Raw genomic sequence first — 20,780 nt, forward strand, 5'->3', positions numbered from 1 at the left:
CTCCAATTCAATGCACTAGTCTAATATGCATTCCAATCCAATCTAATCCAATGCACTAGTCTAATCGTATTCTCTCTAGTTTAACTATCAACTTATCATGTGGTAATCTATCCAAAGTGTAGTCTTTGCAAAATCTAAATATATTACTGTGTATCCATTCCCACTTCCAATACTGCTGTCACATTATTGTAATAAGTAAGTAGATTACTTACTTATTAAAACATGACCTCCCTTTAGCAAATTAGTGCTGTCCATCAAAGTTAATATGTTGCCTTGATATATTAAATAAATATATCAAGGCAAACACCAATTCCCAGGCAAATTCTCTCATCAATGCAACTCTGGATCCTGATTCTCACTAGCCTCTCCAACACCTGACACACAGATACTCCTATAATTTGATACTTGAGTTCTGTCACCTCCTTTATGAAGCAGTACAATCTTGCCTTTCTTTCACTTCTTCATGGTCACTCTCACCATCCAGTTGGTGAGTGACCATGAAGTGATTACATGGGTGATTGCTGACCATGTGAAGACTTCTGTGAGGAAAGGCTATATGTGGAACTAGAAGGCTAGTGATTATGAGATGCTTAAGAGACAGCTTATGGAGAATTGACACCAAATTTATAATAACATCCTCTGATGAGATGATCAAATCCAAGACCCTCAAATCCTCCTGTGCCCTCTGTTATATACTGCCTGAGGTAGTTGTCCCTCAAAAAAACAAGAAACTCATTTTTTTTTTACTTCCGGCTGCTATTGTGTCATCCCAATCTATATTGCTGTAATTAAAATCACCCATAATGATCACCGTTATCCTATTTACTTGGCTAATTTGTTTATACATTCCCTGATCACTATTCTCCATATAACCTATCTATAAACATCCAATGAAGTATTTCAGTCTATTCACCTCTATCTCATACCATTCTGCCTCAAAAACCATTACCAATATTTTCCCCGTTGCATCTCTATCTTGTATGGACATCATTCTTTTTCTATCATCAATAGCATTCTACCTCCCTTTTTTACCCTTTCTATCTTCATGAAATATCCTTCCATCTCTATTCCTCTCAGGATGTCATCCTCATCCCATGATGTCTCACTTATTCCAACAATTTTGGGGCGAATGAACTCAATCAATTGCGACCATTTAATTTTCCTTGTTTCTGATACTTCTTAGCATTCATATACAAACATAACAGTTCATTCCTGGGTTCTATATAAAAGTTTCACTGATACCATTTATTAGATGTCACTTCTTCATATCTTCCTCGAGCCATGGACAGGGAAACACAGCATGAGAATTCATGCTGTGTTTCCCTGTCCGCTCTGAGTCTCCTGGTTTCCCTGTTTATCTTGTACACTTGTTCTCTCATTCTCTACCAACTTCTTCTTCATTCATAAGCACCATTCGAATCGTTCCTTCTTTAATCTTCCACTCTTTCACACTGCTTCTTACTTGCTCTGATTCATTCTCTGCACTCCCAGCAGCAGTCTCTCCAAATGACTCACACCAAAACCATTCCAATGCAGTCTGTCATTCTTACATTTCAATTCTTCCTTCAAACTCTTTCCACACATTAACAAACTGCACTCCTCTCTCTCTCTCTCTCTCTCTCTCTCTCTCTCCACACATTTCTGCTAATATATAATTCATAATTCTTTTCCTTTAGTGTTACACGGTGATCAGCATTCATTTTACACAAATTATGGACTCTACAACTGTGTTATAAATAACTATTTTAATTTCTGGACATTTCAACCTTCAAATTAAGGTCATCATCTAGAGCAAGGCTGTCCAAAACACTGGTTGTGGGCCAGATGCAGCCCGCAGGATGATTTTGTGTGGCCCGCCAGTGGGTTTTGATTTTCACGAACGAAAAAATAAAATAACAATTTGAATTGAATGCATATTAGATATTGTAATTCTATCACTAATTGATAATCTCGATGTTGGTAATTTTATTTGGTGTTTTTACATCACTATATACTCATGTGTTTTTCAAATATTAGATGTGTCAAAGAAGCATTCTTATACTGTTTTATTCCAATGCACATGCTTCAGGTGCTCATGTTCCTAGTAAACGTGCGATTAATGTTGTTCGTTTGTTCAGCTATCGAGGTTGTGTCGCTGCTGCTCACCAAATTACTAGATATGGATTGTGATGCGGCCCTCGAATAAATCTTTTTTTTTTTTTTTTAATGCAGCCCGTGGATTACCTAAGGTTGGAAAGCCCGATCTAGAGTATTAAAAACACACAACACTTAAATATAAAGAGCCAACAGGCTTCATTTTGGCGATATAAACATTATTCAAATTTCATATAAGCATTATTCAAACATTACACAACACTTTGTAAACAAAATCAAAGACATCACACTGGAAAGAGATGATTTATTAGTCAGTTTTTGAGATCTCTGCCCTCTTCACAAATGTCCCAATCAATGACATAATCTTTCAATTACAGGACAAATTCTTCCCGATATCACAGCGCTCTTTGTGCATTTACTATGTTCTAGCTATTTTGTGTGGCAAAACACTTTCTATCTACAAAAAGAAGGCATAGCCATGGGGCTCACCATTATCCCCCCCCCCCCATTGCTAACTTTTACATGGAACATTTTCAGCAATGTGTTCCAGATTCCTCTCCTTTAACACCCAAAGTCTGGCTTAAATACATTGACGATGGTTTGCTATTTGGCCCCATGGCCACCAGACACTTTCCTCAGCCCCCTAAACAAGCAACACAAATGCATACAATTCATAATCGAGGTTGAAAAGCAGAACACACTTCTGTTTCTAGATACACTTGTCACACGTCTTCCTTCTGGTAGTCTTTCCTTCACTGTTTACTGGAAACTGACACATACTGGCCAATATATACACAAAAACTAGGGGTCATTAATACACTTAAAAACAGGGCTTTGAAGATTTGCTCCAATGAACAAGCACTTAAAGATGAATTAAAAGTTATCAGCAATACCTTCCTAAAAAATGGTTACAGCCAAAATACTATCAACAAAATTCTGTACAAGACTTCACCTAAAAACAAACATAAACAGACTTCACCTAAAAACAAACATAAACAGACTTCACCTAAAAACAAAAATACAAAAGACTACAATAAAACTGTAACCATTCCATACATCAAAGGATTATCAGACAAAATAAACAGAATACTACAAAAATACAATCTTAAAGCCACCTTTAAACCTCCTGCAAAATTAAAGAACTTACTCAACTCATTCAAGGATCCACTCCCTCTGCTGGCCCACCCTGGAGTATGCCATATTCGTTGCATCTGTAATTTGCCCTATATAGGAGGAAACAGGACACACAATTCCTATCAGAAAAAAGGAATATAAACGACACATTAAATATAATAAATTTAGTCAAGATGGTCTTTCTGATCATGCCCTAAACACTTTACATAGAATTGACTGGCACAGCACCTGTTGTTTACATCACACCAAAACATGGTATGAACGTAAATTTAAGGCCTGTGAGATTCTTATCAAACACTTTAATCTTAACAATAATAATGGTCTAAAAATCCCAAGCATATGGAAGGCACATATTCTACTCACTTAACCTTTACTCCCAAAGAGTTAATTTTAAATAGAGCCATAGGTAATCTGGGATCCTAAATCTAATATAACAATTGTCATGTTAAATTAGGACATCATTTTCACTGTTACAAACTATCTATATGAAAAAATGTTCCTCTGATGTTGTCTTAAATAGAATATAGCTTTGATGTAGTTAATTTATTTTATTTCATTTATTTATTGTAATATTATTTTATTTTCACTACAGGTCAGGCCAGTAGAATAACCGTTGATCAAATCATCGTCTCTTCAGCATACTATGTGAAATGTAATTTAGCTTTTTTCTGTTTCTGTAAACGTCGGGAAATTAAAATAGTTATTTATAACACAGTTGTAGAGTCCATAATTTGTATAAAATGAAAAATGATTCATAATTCTTGCTCTCTACCTCACCTCATCATTCCTTGGCAACACACTGACTACCTTCTTATCATACTATTATCTTTTATCTGTCTCAATAACTCCCTGATGTCCAATCTTACATTCTCCTTGTTCCCAGTCAAGTCAACTGTTCCTACTACCACTAACAACACTTCTGCTCACTTACTCCTCATATCCAATGCCTCAATTATTCTATTCATTTTATCTCCCAGAAAACAAACAAACCTTGTGCATCTTCTCGTTTACCACATCTCTAATAATCAAACTGCCATCTTTATACATCTTTTATATTTACTTGCTAGGAATATTTTAAATGTTTTCTTCTTCTCCTAGACTTCCACTTTAACTTCTTGTAACCGCCATGGAGTTCTGATTTTTCTCTTCTTGGAAAAAATTCCGACATCATTTGTTTTTGTCTTCTTCACCTCAATAATGAAGTATCTACATACTCTTGACTGGATTCCACTGGAAGAACATTTCCTACCACTGTACTGTCACTTATTTCATTGAACAATATTTGAAAGCAATTGTTCTTCTAGATATCTAAAATATCTTTATATTCAGTTTTCATGTCACCTTTATCATTTCTGATTCCTTTTACAGTATTCCCTCTCCTCCATTTCTATACTCCCCCTCTTTCTGCACCTTCCACATGTGATAGTTAGTTTTTTCTACCTTAAGTACTGATATGTACTCCTGACTGCATTCCTCTTGAATATTTTCTATTACTGTTCTGTCACTGCTTGTTTCCTTTCACATTCATTCAAAGTAATTACTCCAGATATCCAGAATAGCTTTGGTTTTGGTTTTAACATCATCATCATCATCTTTGATTCCTTTTATAATACTCTTTCCTTCATTTCAAAGCTTTCTCAATAGCCATCAGAACATTTTATCACTTCCTGATATTTTACTTCTATATTTTTACCAAAGTCTTTTCATTACTTCTGTTTAGCTAGTTTTACACATATCTTAGCTCTCTATCATTTTTCCTTGTATTCCCTCAGAGCATGTTGATTTACTTGCAAGGAATATCTGAAATGCTTTCTTCTTTGCCAAGACCTCCAGTTTAACTTCTTGTACCCAACATGGAGTTCTGATTTTTCTCTCCTTGCAGACAATTTCACCACATGCCTCCCTAGCTGCATTAAGACATATGCCACTGGGACTCCAAGGTTTGGCCTTGTTTTCAGACTTTTTTCTTTTTTTTTTTTTTCGTGAATAATATTGTATAGATGAGTCTATAGTTCACCTATAAAAGCTGCTCATCTTTAATTGTTTTTGCAACTTTCTTAAATATTTTTCTTTTCAATATGATATTCATTTTTATCCTGCTTAAAACTAAGTGATGATCACTTCCAATTTCAAAACCCCTGTGTACTCTTAGATCCTGAGTGAGTGTGAAGATATCACTATCAATGATTATATAGTCAATAAGACTTTTCTTTTCCTTGTGTCTTCTCTATGTGAATAGTGCACATCCTTATGTTGAAACATGGCATTATTAATGACTGGTTCATGTCATGAACATAAATCCAACAAACATTTTCCATTATTGTTTACTTTGCACTTTTCTCCATATTTTCCCAAACCATTTTTATATGTCTGGGATTCATTTCCTACCATACTGTTTAGATCGTTTAGATATCCAACAAGGACCAGTTTTTCCTTTTTTTTTTTTTCAGCTGCCATCATTAATGGCCCAAAAAAATTCCTGCACTTCTTCCTTGGGAAGACCTTCTGTGGAACCATATGCACAAATAAGTTTAACTGTCGAATTCCTCATTCTGAAATTTGCCAAAATAAAATGTGCCTACTTGAAATTGCCTAGTAATCAAGAAGTTTATCTTCATGTGGATACTAGTGATGTGCCACAGGGATCTATATTGGACCATTATTGTTCAAGTTACATATAAATGATATTGATAAGGATCAGTTTAGCTGCTGATATGCAGCTGTTTGAGCTGTTTACAGATGATGCAAAATTGGGTAGAGCAATGCAGAGTTAAGCAGATGTTATGGTCTTACAGGAGGACTTGAATTGATTGCATAAATGGACAGGAACTGCCATTTCAACGTTACAAAGTGTAAGGTTTTGAAATTTGGTAAGCAATGATGAGAAGCAAAGTATACATTTGGTGGGGAAACTTTAAAGGAGGCAGAGGAGATGAGAGATAGGGGGGGGGGGACAAGGACCTGAAATTCAGGGGCCACATTGCACAAGTTGTGAAGCTGTCACAGATTAGACCAGCATTTCCCAAACTTTTCCTACAACGGAACACTTCACAGATCCTGAAATTTTCACGGAACACCTTGATTATTTTGTAATGCATTAATTAATAATTAATAATTAATTTAGCTGATTTTCTGTTATTAATTAGAATTGATCATTAATTTTAATTAATAATTATTTAAACGGAGTGCTTAAGGGTCAAAGCTGTATAACTGAGAGGAGACCTCCACATAGCCTTTAAAAGAATGCGGAGAACCGACCAGGGCTTCTGACCTAATGTCCAGTCCTCACCTTCTTGTAGTGTACTCTGTTGGGTATCTACCTGGATGCTGAACAAACAAGGATGGGCTCGCAATTTGGGATTTAGCCGACCAAATTGTATTCTTATTGGTTAAACCAAAATAAAAAAAATGATGGTACAACATGAAAAAATTTCATGCCGGCTGGGGCGTCACACGGTTAAACAAGGCCCCCGTTGTTTTCGCCAGGGAACCAGGGTGAACAGCGAAAAGTCAGCTACTGGAACAAATCTGAAAACAAACCCCAACTCAACATCACCAGAGTTAAAGATCGGTACTATCAACATAAGAAGCCTGAATAACAAAGAAATGGAGCTAGCTGAGGAATTAGATAAGTACCAGATCGACAAAATAGGGGTGACTGAAACAAAAAAGACCAAAACTGGTGAGATCTTTCTGAGCAATAAATACAAAATGTTATATTCAGGCAATGACAATCAAGAAAAAGAAGGAGTAGCCATAGTATTCAACACAAAATAAGAGGCTAATCTTCTTGAATGGCAGTCAGTCTCAAGTAGAGTAATGTGGGCAAATATGAGAATGGGGAACTGGACAATGAGACTTATTTGTGCCTATGGTCCCACAGACGGTTCTACTAAAGTAGAAGTGGAAGAATTTTTTGAGGCTTTAGAAAAAGCAACTGACACAATGAAAAATGAAAAGTTGATCCTTTTTGGGGATCTAAATAGCAGAGTAGGAAATGATTGTGAGACATACAAAAATATTTTGGGAAAATTTGGAGAAAAGAGCAAAGCTAATCATAATGGCAAATATCTGTTGGATTTCAACTCAGGATATGGACTGGTTATTACTAACACCATGTTCCAACATAAAAATGTGCACAAATTCACATGGAGAGAAGAGGCTAGGAATAAGAAAAGTCTCATTGACTATGTTATTGTTGATAGTGATGTTTTCTCCCTTGTGCAGGACACCAGAGTGTACAGAGAATTTGAAATTGGAAGTGATCACTATTTAGTCTTGAGCAGGATAAAATTGAATTTCATATTGAAAAAAATAACATGTAAGAAAGTTTTAAAGCAAATAAAAGTTGAGCAGCTCTAAGATGTGAACTGTAGACTAAAATACACAAAGATTATTGAAGAAAAAATGAAAGAGTTTGAGAACATGAATCAAACCTTGGAGATTCAGCGGAAAACTCTGAAGAAAACATTGATTGATTCTGCCAGAGAGGCATGTGGTGAGGTTGTCTGCAAGGATTAAAAAATCAGAACTCCTTGGTGGACACAGGGAGTTAAAGAGGCAGTGAAGGAAAAGAAAGCATATCAAAAGTTCCTGTTAAATAGGTCAGCTTGTGCTCTTAGAGAATATAGAGACAAATGCAAGAATGCTAAACACTGTGTAAAACTAGCTAAATAAAAGTCATGGGAGGACTTTGGCAAGAATATAGAAAATAAATATCAAGAAGGTGGCAAAATATTCTGGAGGTTGTTGAAGAAGCTTAGGAATGGAGGAAAGTGTGCTATAAAAGGAGTTAGAGATGACAAAGGTGACATGAAAACAGGAGAAAAAAATATCCTTGAAGTATGGAGTAATTACTTTGAAAAACTGCTAAATGAAACAAGCAGTGACGACAGCACAGTGGTAAAAAACACTGACCAAGCATGCAGTCAGGAATACATATCCATACTTGAAGTAGAAAAAGCAATCAAAGGCTTCAAATGTGGAAAGGCAGCAGGAGTAGATGATATTCGACCAGAAATGCTGAAGTATGGTGGTATAAAAGTCTTACAGTGGCTGCACTGCATAGTTCAGAAAGCCTGGACAGAGGGACGAAATCCCGATGATTGGAGGAGTAGAGCTCTAATAGTACCTATACATAAAAAGGGAAATAAAACTGAATGTGAGAATTACAGAGGTATTTCCATACTTAATGTTCCTGGCAAGATCTATGGAAGTATACTTGAGAAACGGTTGAGAAAAATTGTGGAAGAAAAGCGTGGTGAAGAACAAGCTGGATTCAGGCCAAATAGAGGCTGTCAGGATCAGATCTTCACTTTACGACTAATAGTCGAGAAAGCATGGGAATATAACAAAGATCTGTATTTAAGTTTTGTCGATTTTGAAAAGGTATATAACAAGGTGTCAAGAGAGATGCTATTCAATACACTGCAGTTATATGGTGTCAATGGGGCATTATATCAAGCAATACTTATTCTTTATTTGAGTTGTAAGTCAGCAGTTAGAATTGAAGGAAGTACAGGAAGATGGTTTAATGTTAAATCTGGTGTGAGACAAGGATGTACATTATCCCCTGTGTTATTCATTATCTATATGGATCACATTATGAAGGAAAGTGGTATTAAAAATGATATCAAAATTGGAGATGTTAATGTCAGCTCTTTGCTTTATGCGGATGATGTTATACTTCTAAATAAATCCGCTACAAGTCTGCAAGATTCTCTGACTAAATTGAATAACTGTTGTATTAGATATGGTATGAAGGTCAACAATAAAAAGACAAAGACAATGAAAATAGGCAGAATCATTGAAAACGTCAACTGTGTTGTGAATGGAGAACCTGTGGAACAAGTAAAACATTTCAGCTACTTAGGCAAGATTTTTACTGAAGATGGTAAATTAAATATAGAAATACACAACAGAATCAGCAAAGCTGGTATGGCAGGAAGTCAATTGAATAAATTCATATGGAAGAAGAGAAATTAGTTGGAACACTAAATTAGCTGTATACAAGACTGTGTTCAAACCAGTTTTAACTTATGGATCTGAGAGCTGGGTCAGAAGTAAAACACTTGACCAAAGACTAGAGACTGCAGATATGAGAGTCCTGAGAAAGATTATAGGTGTGAACAGATGGCATCAATGGCAATATCATATTAAAAACGAGGATATTAGGAAAGAACTTGACATTGTCAGCATCCAGGAATGCGTTAGCAGAGCTAATCTCAGGTGGTATGGTCACTTAAATAGAATGGGCAAGGAAAGATTAGCAAAACAAGTGTTCTCTGCCAGGTTGGCAGCAAAACGACCCAGAGGAAGACCAAGATATAGGTGGATTGATACGGTACAAAGTGCCTTAGACGATACAAATATAAGATCTGATAATGTTGGAGTCTTGACAAGTAACAGGCTGATTTGGAAGAAAATTGTAGATAGGAAGTTAATAATGATGTAAGTTTTTTCATGTAGTACTATCGTATTCTGTACACCCCATGGCAGGAATTTGATGATGATGATGAATTATTTAAACATAAACTTTATTAAATTAATTTGTGCTGATTTTCATTGACATATCACATTCTGATCACCAAAAATTTATAATATTATTATAAGTACTTATGAGTAAATGCAGACTTTTACTCCGGTGTGTTGGTAGTTTTCCACTCCTTTTGTACATCCTGGAGATTGCTTAGGCTGGTGGTAGATGACTCACTATCTTTTGCATCACAAACACCTTCAATAAGAGATTTCATAATACCAAAATTAAACAAAGTCCCTTGTCTCTTATTCATATTAAAATTTAAATCTGCAGGCCTATTACTTTTAAAAAATCACGGCACCATGGTTTTGAAACTTTCATTCTATAATACGAACTTCTGAAGAAAGTATTCAGTATTACTAGATTTGAGAACCGGATAGAAGAAAAATTTTCTTTATACTTCCTTGCTGATTGGTCATTAACATTTGCAACACAGATGTTATTTCTTTAAGTTTTGAGAACAGAGGATATGCCGCCCATTGTTGTAATCGGCTTGCAGGCAATTTTTATGATCGGTCATAAACAGCAGTATTCTCTTTCCCAATTGTTGAAAGGTTTGGATGTGTGAAAATTAACGATAATTCCACTTTTAAAAATACACGGCTTGATCACTAACATTTGCTACACAGATGTTATCAGACGTTCTGGGTCTGAGCTTTTCGATATATTCACGAATATTATTCACCTCAGAATATTTCCACTATAATATATTTATTCATGAAAAATGTTTAGAAAATGAAAATCAAAAATTCCAGGAGAACTTCTCGCAGAACATTTATTCACATGCTGCGGAACACAGTTTGGGAAACTCTGCATTAGACAATGCTAACGATCATGCAGAGGATCCTGATCCAGAAATAAAGAGGTTATGTTCAGCCTTATACTATGATTCCATAGTATAAGGCTGAAGTATGGAATAATTACTTTGAAAAATTGCTAAATGAAACAAGCAGTGACAGCACAGTGGTAAAAAACACTCAACAGGCATACAGTCAGGAATACATATCCATACTTGAAGTAGAAAAAGCCATCAAAGACTTGAAATATGGAAAGGCAACAGGAGTAGATGATATTCGACCAGAAATGCTGAAGTATGGTGGTATAAAAGTCTTACAGTGGCTGCACTGCATAGTTCAAAAGGCCTGGACAGAGGGATGAATTCCCGATGATTGGAGTAGAGCTCTCGTAGCACCAATATATATAAAAAGGAAATAAAACAGAAAGTCTGAATTACAGAGGTATTTCCCTACTGAGTGTTCCTGGCAAGATTTATGCAAGTATACTTGAGAAACGGTTGAGAAGAATTGCGGAAGAAAAGCTTGGTGAAGAACAAGCTGGATTCAGGCCAAATAGAGGCTGTCAGGATCAGATCTTAACTTTACGACAAATAGTTGAGAAAGCATGGGAATATAACAAAGATCTGTATTTAAGTTTTGTCGATATAGAAAAGGCATATGACAAGGTACCAAGAGAGAAGCTATTCAATATGCTACAGTTATATGGTGTCAATGGGGCATTATATCAAGCAATACTTAGTCTTTATTTGAGTTGTAAGTCAGCAGTTAGAATTGAAGGAAGTACAGGAAGATGGTTTAATGTTAAATCTGGTGTGAGACAAGGATGTACATTATCCCCTGTGTTATTCATTATCTATATGGATCACATTATGAAGGAAAGTGGTATTAAAAATGATATCAAAATTGGAGATGTTAATGTCAGCTCTTTGCTTTATGCGGATGATGTTATACTTCTAAATAAATCCGCTACAAGTCTGCAAGATTCTCTGACTAAATTGAATAACTGTTGTATTAGATATGGTATGAAGGTCAACAATAAAAAGACAAAGACAATGAAAATAGGCAGAATCATTGAAAACGTCAACTGTGTTGTGAATGGAGAACCTGTGGAACAAGTAAAACATTTCAGCTACTTAGGCAAGATTTTTACTGAAGATGGTAAATTAAATATAGAAATACACAACAGAATCAGCAAAGCTGGTATGGCAGGAAGTCAATTGAATAAATTCATATGGAAGAAGAGAAATTAGTTGGAACACTAAATTAGCTGTATACAAGACTGTGTTCAAACCAGTTTTAACTTATGGATCTGAGAGCTGGGTCAGAAGTAAAACACTTGACCAAAGACTAGAGACTGCAGATATGAGAGTCCTGAGAAAGATTATAGGTGTGAACAGATGGCATCAATGGCAATATCATATTAAAAACGAGGATATTAGGAAAGAACTTGACATTGTCAGCATCCAGGAATGCGTTAGCAGAGCTAATCTCAGGTGGTATGGTCACTTAAATAGAATGGGCAAGGAAAGATTAGCAAAACAAGTGTTCTCTGCCAGGTTGGCAGCAAAACGACCCAGAGGAAGACCAAGATATAGGTGGATTGATACGGTACAAAGTGCCTTAGACGATACAAATATAAGATCTGATAATGTTGGAGTCTTGACAAGTAACAGGCTGATTTGGAAGAAAATTGTAGATAGGAAGTTAATAATGATGTAAGTTTTTTCATGTAGTACTATCGTATTCTGTACACCCCATGGCAGGAATTTGATGATGATGATGAATTATTTAAACATAAACTTTATTAAATTAATTTGTGCTGATTTTCATTGACATATCACATTCTGATCACCAAAAATTTATAATATTATTATAAGTACTTATGAGTAAATGCAGACTTTTACTCCGGTGTGTTGGTAGTTTTCCACTCGTTTTGTACATCCTGGAGATTGCTTAGGCTGGTGGTAGATGACTCACTATCTTTTGCATCACAAACACCTTCAATAAGAGATTTCATAATACCAAAATTAAACAAAGTCCCTTGTCTCTTATTCATATTAAAATTTAAATCTGCAGGCCTATTACTTTTAAAAAATCACGGCACCATGGTTTTGAAACTTTCATTCTATAATACGAACTTCTGAAGAAAGTATTCAGTATTACTAGATTTGAGAACCGGATAGAAGAAAAATTTTCTTTATACTTCCTTGCTGATTGGTCATTAACATTTGCAACACAGATGTTATTTCTTTAAGTTTTGAGAACAGAGGATATGCCGCCCATTGTTGTAATCGGCTTGCAGGCAATTTTTATGATCGGTCATAAACAGCAGTATTCTCTTTCCCAATTGTTGAAAGGTTTGGATGTGTGAAAATTAACGATAATTCCACTTTTAAAAATACACGGCTTGATCACTAACATTTGCTACACAGATGTTATCAGACGTTCTGGGTCTGAGCTTTTCGATATATTCACGAATATTATTCACCTCAGAATATTTCCACTATAATATATTTATTCATGAAAAATGTTTAGAAAATGAAAATCAAAAATTCCAGGAGAACTTCTCGCAGAACATTTATTCACATGCTGCGGAACACAGTTTGGGAAACTCTGCATTAGACAATGCTAACGATCATGCAGAGGATCCTGATCCAGAAATAAAGAGGTTATGTTCAGCCTTATACTATGATTCCATAGTATAAGGCTGAAGTATGGAATAATTACTTTGAAAAATTGCTAAATGAAACAAGCAGTGACAGCACAGTGGTAAAAAACACTCAACAGGCATACAGTCAGGAATACATATCCATACTTGAAGTAGAAAAAGCCATCAAAGACTTGAAATATGGAAAGGCAACAGGAGTAGATGATATTCGACCAGAAATGCTGAAGTATGGTGGTATAAAAGTCTTACAGTGGCTGCACTGCATAGTTCAAAAGGCCTGGACAGAGGGATGAATTCCCGATGATTGGAGTAGAGCTCTCGTAGCACCAATATATATAAAAAGGAAATAAAACAGAAAGTCTGAATTACAGAGGTATTTCCCTACTGAGTGTTCCTGGCAAGATTTATGCAAGTATACTTGAGAAACGGTTGAGAAGAATTGCGGAAGAAAAGCTTGGTGAAGAACAAGCTGGATTCAGGCCAAATAGAGGCTGTCAGGATCAGATCTTAACTTTACGACAAATAGTTGAGAAAGCATGGGAATATAACAAAGATCTGTATTTAAGTTTTGTCGATATAGAAAAGGCATATGACAAGGTACCAAGAGAGAAGCTATTCAATATGCTACAGTTATATGGTGTCAATGGGGCATTATATCAAGCAATACTTAGTCTTTATTTGAGTTGTAAGTCAGCAGTTAGAATTGAAGGAAGTACAGGAAGATGGTTTAATGTTAAATCTGGTGTGAGACAAGGATGTACATTATCCCCTGTGTTATTCATTATCTATATGGATCACATTATGAAGGAAAGTGGTATTAAAAATGATATCAAAATTGGAGATGTTAATGTCAGCTCTTTGCTTTATGCGGATGATGTTATACTTCTAAATAAATCCGCTACAAGTCTGCAAGATTCTCTGACTAAATTGAATAACTGTTGTATTAGATATGGTATGAAGGTCAACAATAAAAAGACAAAGACAATGAAAATAGGCAGAATCATTGAAAATGTCAACTGTGTTGTGAATGGAGAACCTGTGGAACAAGTAAAATATTTCAGCTACTTAGGCACGATTTTTACTGAAGATGGTAAATTAAATATAGAAGTACACAACAGAATCAGCAAAGCTGGTATGGTAGGAAGTAGGAAGTCAATTGAATAAATTCATATGCAATAAGAGAGAAATTAGTCGGAACACTAAATTAGCTGTATACAAGACAGTGTTTAAACCAATTTTAACTTATGAATCTGAGAGCTGGGTCAGAAGTAAAATACTTGACGAAAGATTAGAGACAACAGATATGAGAGTCCTGTGAAAAATTAGAGGCATGAACAGATGGCATCAATGGCAATATCATATTAAAAACGAGGATATTAGGAAAGAACTCGACATTGTCAGCATCCAGGAATGCGTTAGCAGAGCTAATCTCAGGTTGTATGGTCACTTAAACAGAATGGGCGAGGAAAGATTAGCAAAACAAGTGTTCTCTGCCAGGTTGGCAGGAAAATGACCCAGAGGAAGACCAAGATATAGGTGGATTGATACGGTACAAAGTGCCTTAGACGATAGAAATATAAGATCTAATAATGTTGGAGTCTTGACAAGTAACATACGGAAAATTGTAGATAGGAAGTTAATAATGATGTAAATTTTTTATGTAGTACTATCATATCCTGTACACCCCTTAAGGGTACATGTCATTAATTTGATGATGATGATGATGATGATGTAGTATAAGGCTTAATATGTGTTTTGCACAGATTTAGTCACCAGGTTTTCATGGTAACTGCAATATGTTAAAAAGGATCCAGAGAAGATTCACAACGATGGTGGGTGATAAATTGTTTAAAGTGGGTCGTAAAGAATGCAAATTGCAAATCCTCATGATCAGGAGGAGGAGGAGGTGGATAAGATGGAGACATATAAGTTAGTTAGGGGTGGAGAGCAGGTTTCAACCATGGAGAATGGCTGGTGAGTGGAATGCATTGCCTGAGTGTGTTGTGAATGTAGACACATTGAATAATTTTAAGGCACAGTTGTATGAGTTTTGTGTGTGATAGTGTGTATCTTCCATGTATCTGACTCCATGGAGGTCAGCTGTTAATAATAATAATGTTTGTTGTTGAATATTGTGACTCCTTTTCTTTCCTGATCACTAATACCCAAATACATCCTATGTTTTATTATTTAGCAGAATCTTACCTGTTGTGATCATCTTTGACTTTATGACACCAATAAAGTGTCATAAACTGGCAGAAAAACTAGAGAAGTTTTTCTGCCAGTTTAACTTCTTATGCTAATGGTGTCTATCAATTCTGCTTAAATTGAGTCTGTTCCAGTAACCGCCTTTTTACTGCTTACCCTTTTATCCTGACGACAAGAGTGAGGGGAGCCTGTTTAAATAACAAAAACCCCAACCAGCATGAAATATTATGCTATACCATCATGTTTGTTTGTAGTTTAGTCAATACAGAATACAATTTGATCAGCCAATCCCAATTTGCCAGTCCGTCCTCATTCTTTCAGTATCCAGTGAATACTTACTAACAGAAATAAGAGGAGGAGCCTTATTGACAGAAATCAATGGAAGAGAACTATAGTACTTCATTGAACCTGTTACAAGTCTGAGAGAGTAATTCTGGAATCAACAATGAGGTACTTCTCAAATCTCAACAAGTATAGTTGCAGTACTTAATGATCTGCTTCTTTCCCTCACTTGCATCAAATTCATAGGAACTGGCACTTCCTTGAGTGAAGTTATTTCATTAGTTTGTTGATTATTTTATGTCTTTGTTCTTCATTGTAGATTTCCTTCATTCCATTGACTGGCGAAGGTTCCCTTTTTCTGGATTCTCTCAAACAAGAATTTTTGCTGTTTATTATAGGAGAGGATGACCGACTACAATGGGTATAATGAGATTTTTCCTTAGGAGGCAAATGATCAGACCACTGAAGACATCTTCCTGCTTCAGTACTTAATGATCTGCTTCTTGTGATCTTAATGATCTGCTTCCTATGAATTTGATGCAAGTCAAATTCATAGGAACTGGCACTTCCTTGAGTGAAGTTATTTCATTAGTTTGTTGATTATTTTTATGTCTTTGTTCTTCATTGTAGATTTCCTTCAAAGTATAGTTGCATTATACCAAAAATTTGGGAGATGGTCATTTTAAAACTCCTTCACCCCAACAGCTATAAGGCTTGACATCAAGACCTAGATAGCATCATCTAGGTCTGGTTGTCAAGTATGTCTGGATCCAATTTTGAATGTTTTCAAAGCTAGGAATGATACATATTGCAGCTGGTAAGAGTATGGTCACCCATAATAAACATTCTAATTCTACAGATGTCCAGAAATAATACTAATCTGCAGGCTTACACGTGTTTATTGTGTTCTGAGAATTCTAGTTTGAAATTCACTCTCCCAAACACTCTGTTTGGGAGAGTGAATTTAGATTAAGAGTGAGTGACCTGCAGAGCGAGATAGATGAGCTGAAAGAGGAGGTGGAATGTCTTGTGAATGAGAGCAGAAATATGAAAGATAAGATTAGGAGAATGGAAGAGATAAATGCAAGCGAAATCAGAGTGGGGGAGAGAGAGAAATTTGGGAGTGTTAGAAGAGGAGAGAAAGGAAACAGAAGAGAAGGAATGAGTAAGAGGTATGTGGGTGCTAGAAGAGGAAAGAATGGAAACAGTAGAAGAGAGGGAATGAGAGAGAGGTATGGGAATGCTAGCAGACAAGAGGATGGAAACAGTAGGAGAGATGGAATGAGAGAGAGATATGAAGGTGCTAGAAGAGGAGAGATGGAATGAGAGAGAGATATGGGAATGCTAGAAGACGGGAGGATGGAAACAGTAGGAGAGGCGGGATGAGAGAAGGATATGGAAGTGCAAGAAGTGGAGAAAATGGAAACAGTAGGAGAGAGGGAATGAGAGACGGGAGTGCTAGAAGAGGGGAAAATGGAAACAGTAGGAGAGAGGGAATGAGAGACGGGAGTGCTAGAAGAGGGGAGAATGGAAACAGTAGGAGAGAGAGAGGTATGGGAATGCTAGAAGAGAGAATAGCAGTAGAAGAGAGGGAATGAGAGAGACCTATGGGAATGAAAGAAGAGGAGAGAATGGAAACAATAGGAGAGAGAGAGAATGGTAAGAGGTATAATGTATGGCGACTCAATGATCTGTGGTGTTAAAGATAGGATGCGTGAGGAGTGTTTGCCAGGAGGAACAATAGAAAGGGTGGCTATGGCAATTAAGAGAGGTGAAATGGTGGATGAGATGATTGTGATGGTAGGAACAAATGATTTGAGTGGGAATGTAAGTCGGGCAGCGAGAAATATGAGATTTTTGCTTGAAGCTGTACGGAAGAAGACAGAGAGAGGAAAAATAGTGTGCGTGTTGCCTAGGTATGATAATGATGAACTGAGCAGAAAAGCGGTGATATTGAATGGCATAATAGCGAGAATGTGTGACAAGAGAGGACTGGTATATGTGGATGCTTGGAGTGCATTTGAGGAAAGAGAGGAATTGTAATGGAGAGACAGTTTACATTTGAATGAGGAAGGACATAGGCATCTGGAGAGATTGCTGTTCTAAACGAGTCAGCGTGTCCCAGGGAGGATGATAGCAGGGGTGGCCTCTTGGGAGAAGGGAGTATGGATACTTGGGAGAAGGGAGACGATGTCAGGTAACACTGAGCCCAGTGGGGTCTAGAAGGGATAATGCTGGGTATAGAAACAATGGCATTTATATGCTTCATACTGCCAGGAGTATCCAGAATAAGGGAGAGGAATTGGTGGCGCAGATAGCATCAGCCTGGCCAAAAATAATTGGGATCACTGAGACGTGGTTGACAGAAGGGGATATAATAACAGGAATAGAAGTCGCTGGGTATAGCATTTTTCGTCAGGATAGGAGGGGAAAGCGTGGTGGTGGGATACTGCTTATGATAAATGATAACCTATGTCCTCTAAGAGTGGAGGCTTTGGAAGGACGTGAGACAAATGATTTTGAGAGCATATGGTGTGAGGTAGAGGTAGGCAAGACAGGATATTTAGTGGGGTGTTGCTACAGACCCAGGAGCACAGAGGATGGGGACCAGGAGATGTTTAGACAGCTAAGTTTGGCAAGTGCAAGAAGAATGATTGTTATGTGAGATTTTAACCACAGTAGTATAAATTGGAGAGAGGAAGATGCATGTAGCAATAGGGGAATGGAATTCTAGAATTCTTGAGGGACAAATGTCTTAGGCAACATGTAACAGGGGGAACAAGAGGTTCAAGAGTTTTGGATTTGATTATAGCATCAGAAGAGTTGATAATAACTGAGATGACATCTCTCCCACCAGTTGGAGAGAGTGACCATATGGTTTTGACTTGGAAAATTAATAGACATGCAGGAGTATCAAAGAGATGGGAACTTATGTGGAATTATAAAGCAGGTGATTATAATAGTCTCAGACGTCAACTTCAGGAAGTTTCATGGAGGGAGGAATTGGAAGGCCGGGATATTATTAGTGCGTGGAAAATTGTGAAAGAATATTTGTTAGCAGCAATGGTAAGTTGTATACCACGAGTGAAGAAGAAGACACAATTTGGAGTAAAGTGGATGACAAACAATATTAAACAGGAATTGCATGCGAAAAAGAGGCTATGGGAGAGATATAAGGAGACAGGTGAAGAGAGGATGCATGAAGAATATAAGACACAGGCCAGAAGGGTGACTAGCGTGGTACGGAAAGCAAAACTGGAATATGAGAGGAGGTTGGCACTAAGATCCAAAGAAAATCCTAGGAAATTTTTTAGCTATGTGGCCAGTAGGAGGAGAAATGACTGTGGAAGAATGATATTGTGGGATAAAAATGGGAATAGAGTGACTGATGCAGAGGACATAGTGGAATTGTTCAATGAACACTTTATTGGAGTACTTCATCCTAGAGGAGTCAGTTTTAATGCTAGAGGGATAGGGCTGGTTCAAGGTTTAGAGGTACAGGAGGAGAGTGTGTTTCAGATACAGAGTACTCTGGATGTCAGTAAAGCTGTGGGACTGGATGGTATTTCACCACGAGTTTTGAGAGAATGTGCCAGGGAACTGACAATGCCTTTAACCTGGCTTTTCAATGAAAGTCTGGCTTCGGCAAAGGTGCCCAGGGAATGGAAGGAAGGTAAGATAGTGCCATTGCATAAGGGTGGTAACATACTGGAAGTGTCTAATTATAGGCCAGTCTGTGTGTCATCAGTAGTTGTTAAGATCTTGGAGAAGGTAGTGACGGACCATATACAACATTGGGCAGATGAGGGTAATGTTATCTGTGAGAGTCAACATGGATTTGTGAAAGGGCACTCTTGTTTTAGCAATATGCTAGCTTTTTATAATAAAGTTACAAGAACATTAGATGAGGGAAAGGCATATACTGCAATTTTCTTAGACTTAGCAAAGGCATTTGACAGGGTGCCACATGATAAGCTGATATTTAAGTTGCAGCACATGGGTCTGGATGTCAGATTGGTCAACTGGATTCAGGATTGGCTGTCTGATAGGTTTCAGAGAGTTGTGTATGGTGGAGCAGTTCCAAGGAGGCAGAGGGTTACAAGTGGGGTCCCACAGGACTCAGTACTAGGACCTATACTGTTTAACCTTTATATCAATGACATTGCTAGAGGATATTCAGCTGTTTGCGGATGATGCGAAGCTGGGAAGGATTATTAGTAATAGTGCAGATGTGGTGGCCCTGCAAGAGGATCTGAATAAGCTAGATAGATGGGCAAATGAATGGGGGTCAGTTTAATGCAGCAAAATGTAAGATCTTGAGGTTTGGGAAACATCGATGGGATGCAGCATACTCTATGGGAGGAGTTATGCTGTAGGAAGTAGGGGAGACAAGAGATCTGGGGTTGATGGTTGATAGAAACCTGAAGTTTAGGGGACATACTGCAAAGGTGGTGAAGGTAACACAGAGGATTGCTGCAATTATGAGAAGGACACTGACCTGCAGAGATAAGAGGATTATCATTCTGTTGTATAAGTCTCTGATCAGACCACACTTCGACTATGGTTCTCAGATTTGGTCTCCAGGATTTGAAGGGGATAAATTAACTGTGGAAAGGATACAAAGGTGGATGACAAAGATGGTTTCAGGACTGTACAAGGATAGTTACGAGGATCGGCTGAGGGAATGTGGACTGCAGAGTTTGGTGGATAGAAGAAGGAGAGGTGATATGATTGAGACTTTTAAACTGTTGAGAGGTGGTTACAGGGCTGACACTGGGGGAGTTCTTTTGCTTGGTTGAACAGCGGGAAGGAGTGATGACAAGAGGCCATCCCTAGAAGTTACGAAAGGAAACTGTGAGCAAGAGGTTGAGGAGTGGTTTCTTTGCGTGGAGGGTGGTTGAACCATGGAATGCATTGCCTGATGGAGTGGTGAGAGCGAGAATGGTCAATGAGTTTAAGGAGTGGTATGATAGACTTTGTGTTTCTTAGGGGGGGGGGACCTCCCCTCGATGAGTCTTGACAGACTTTATGTTCTTAGGAAGGACCTCCCATGATGAGT

General features: G+C 37.2%; 1 protein-coding gene across 1 annotated transcript in view; it reads right to left on the bottom strand.

The window, feature by feature from the left end:
- Window positions 1-20,780, bottom strand: part of mEFTs (elongation factor Ts, mitochondrial) — a 152,355-nt gene that overhangs the window by 50,246 nt on the left and 81,329 nt on the right. The gene's annotated exons all lie outside the window — the stretch shown is intronic.

This window comes from Typopeltis vanoorti, chromosome 2 (genome assembly GCF_054136105.1).
Source record: "Typopeltis vanoorti isolate ZY-2024b chromosome 2, IOZ_Tvanoo_1.0, whole genome shotgun sequence".
Classification (NCBI taxonomy): Eukaryota; Metazoa; Arthropoda; class Arachnida; order Uropygi; family Thelyphonidae; genus Typopeltis; species Typopeltis vanoorti.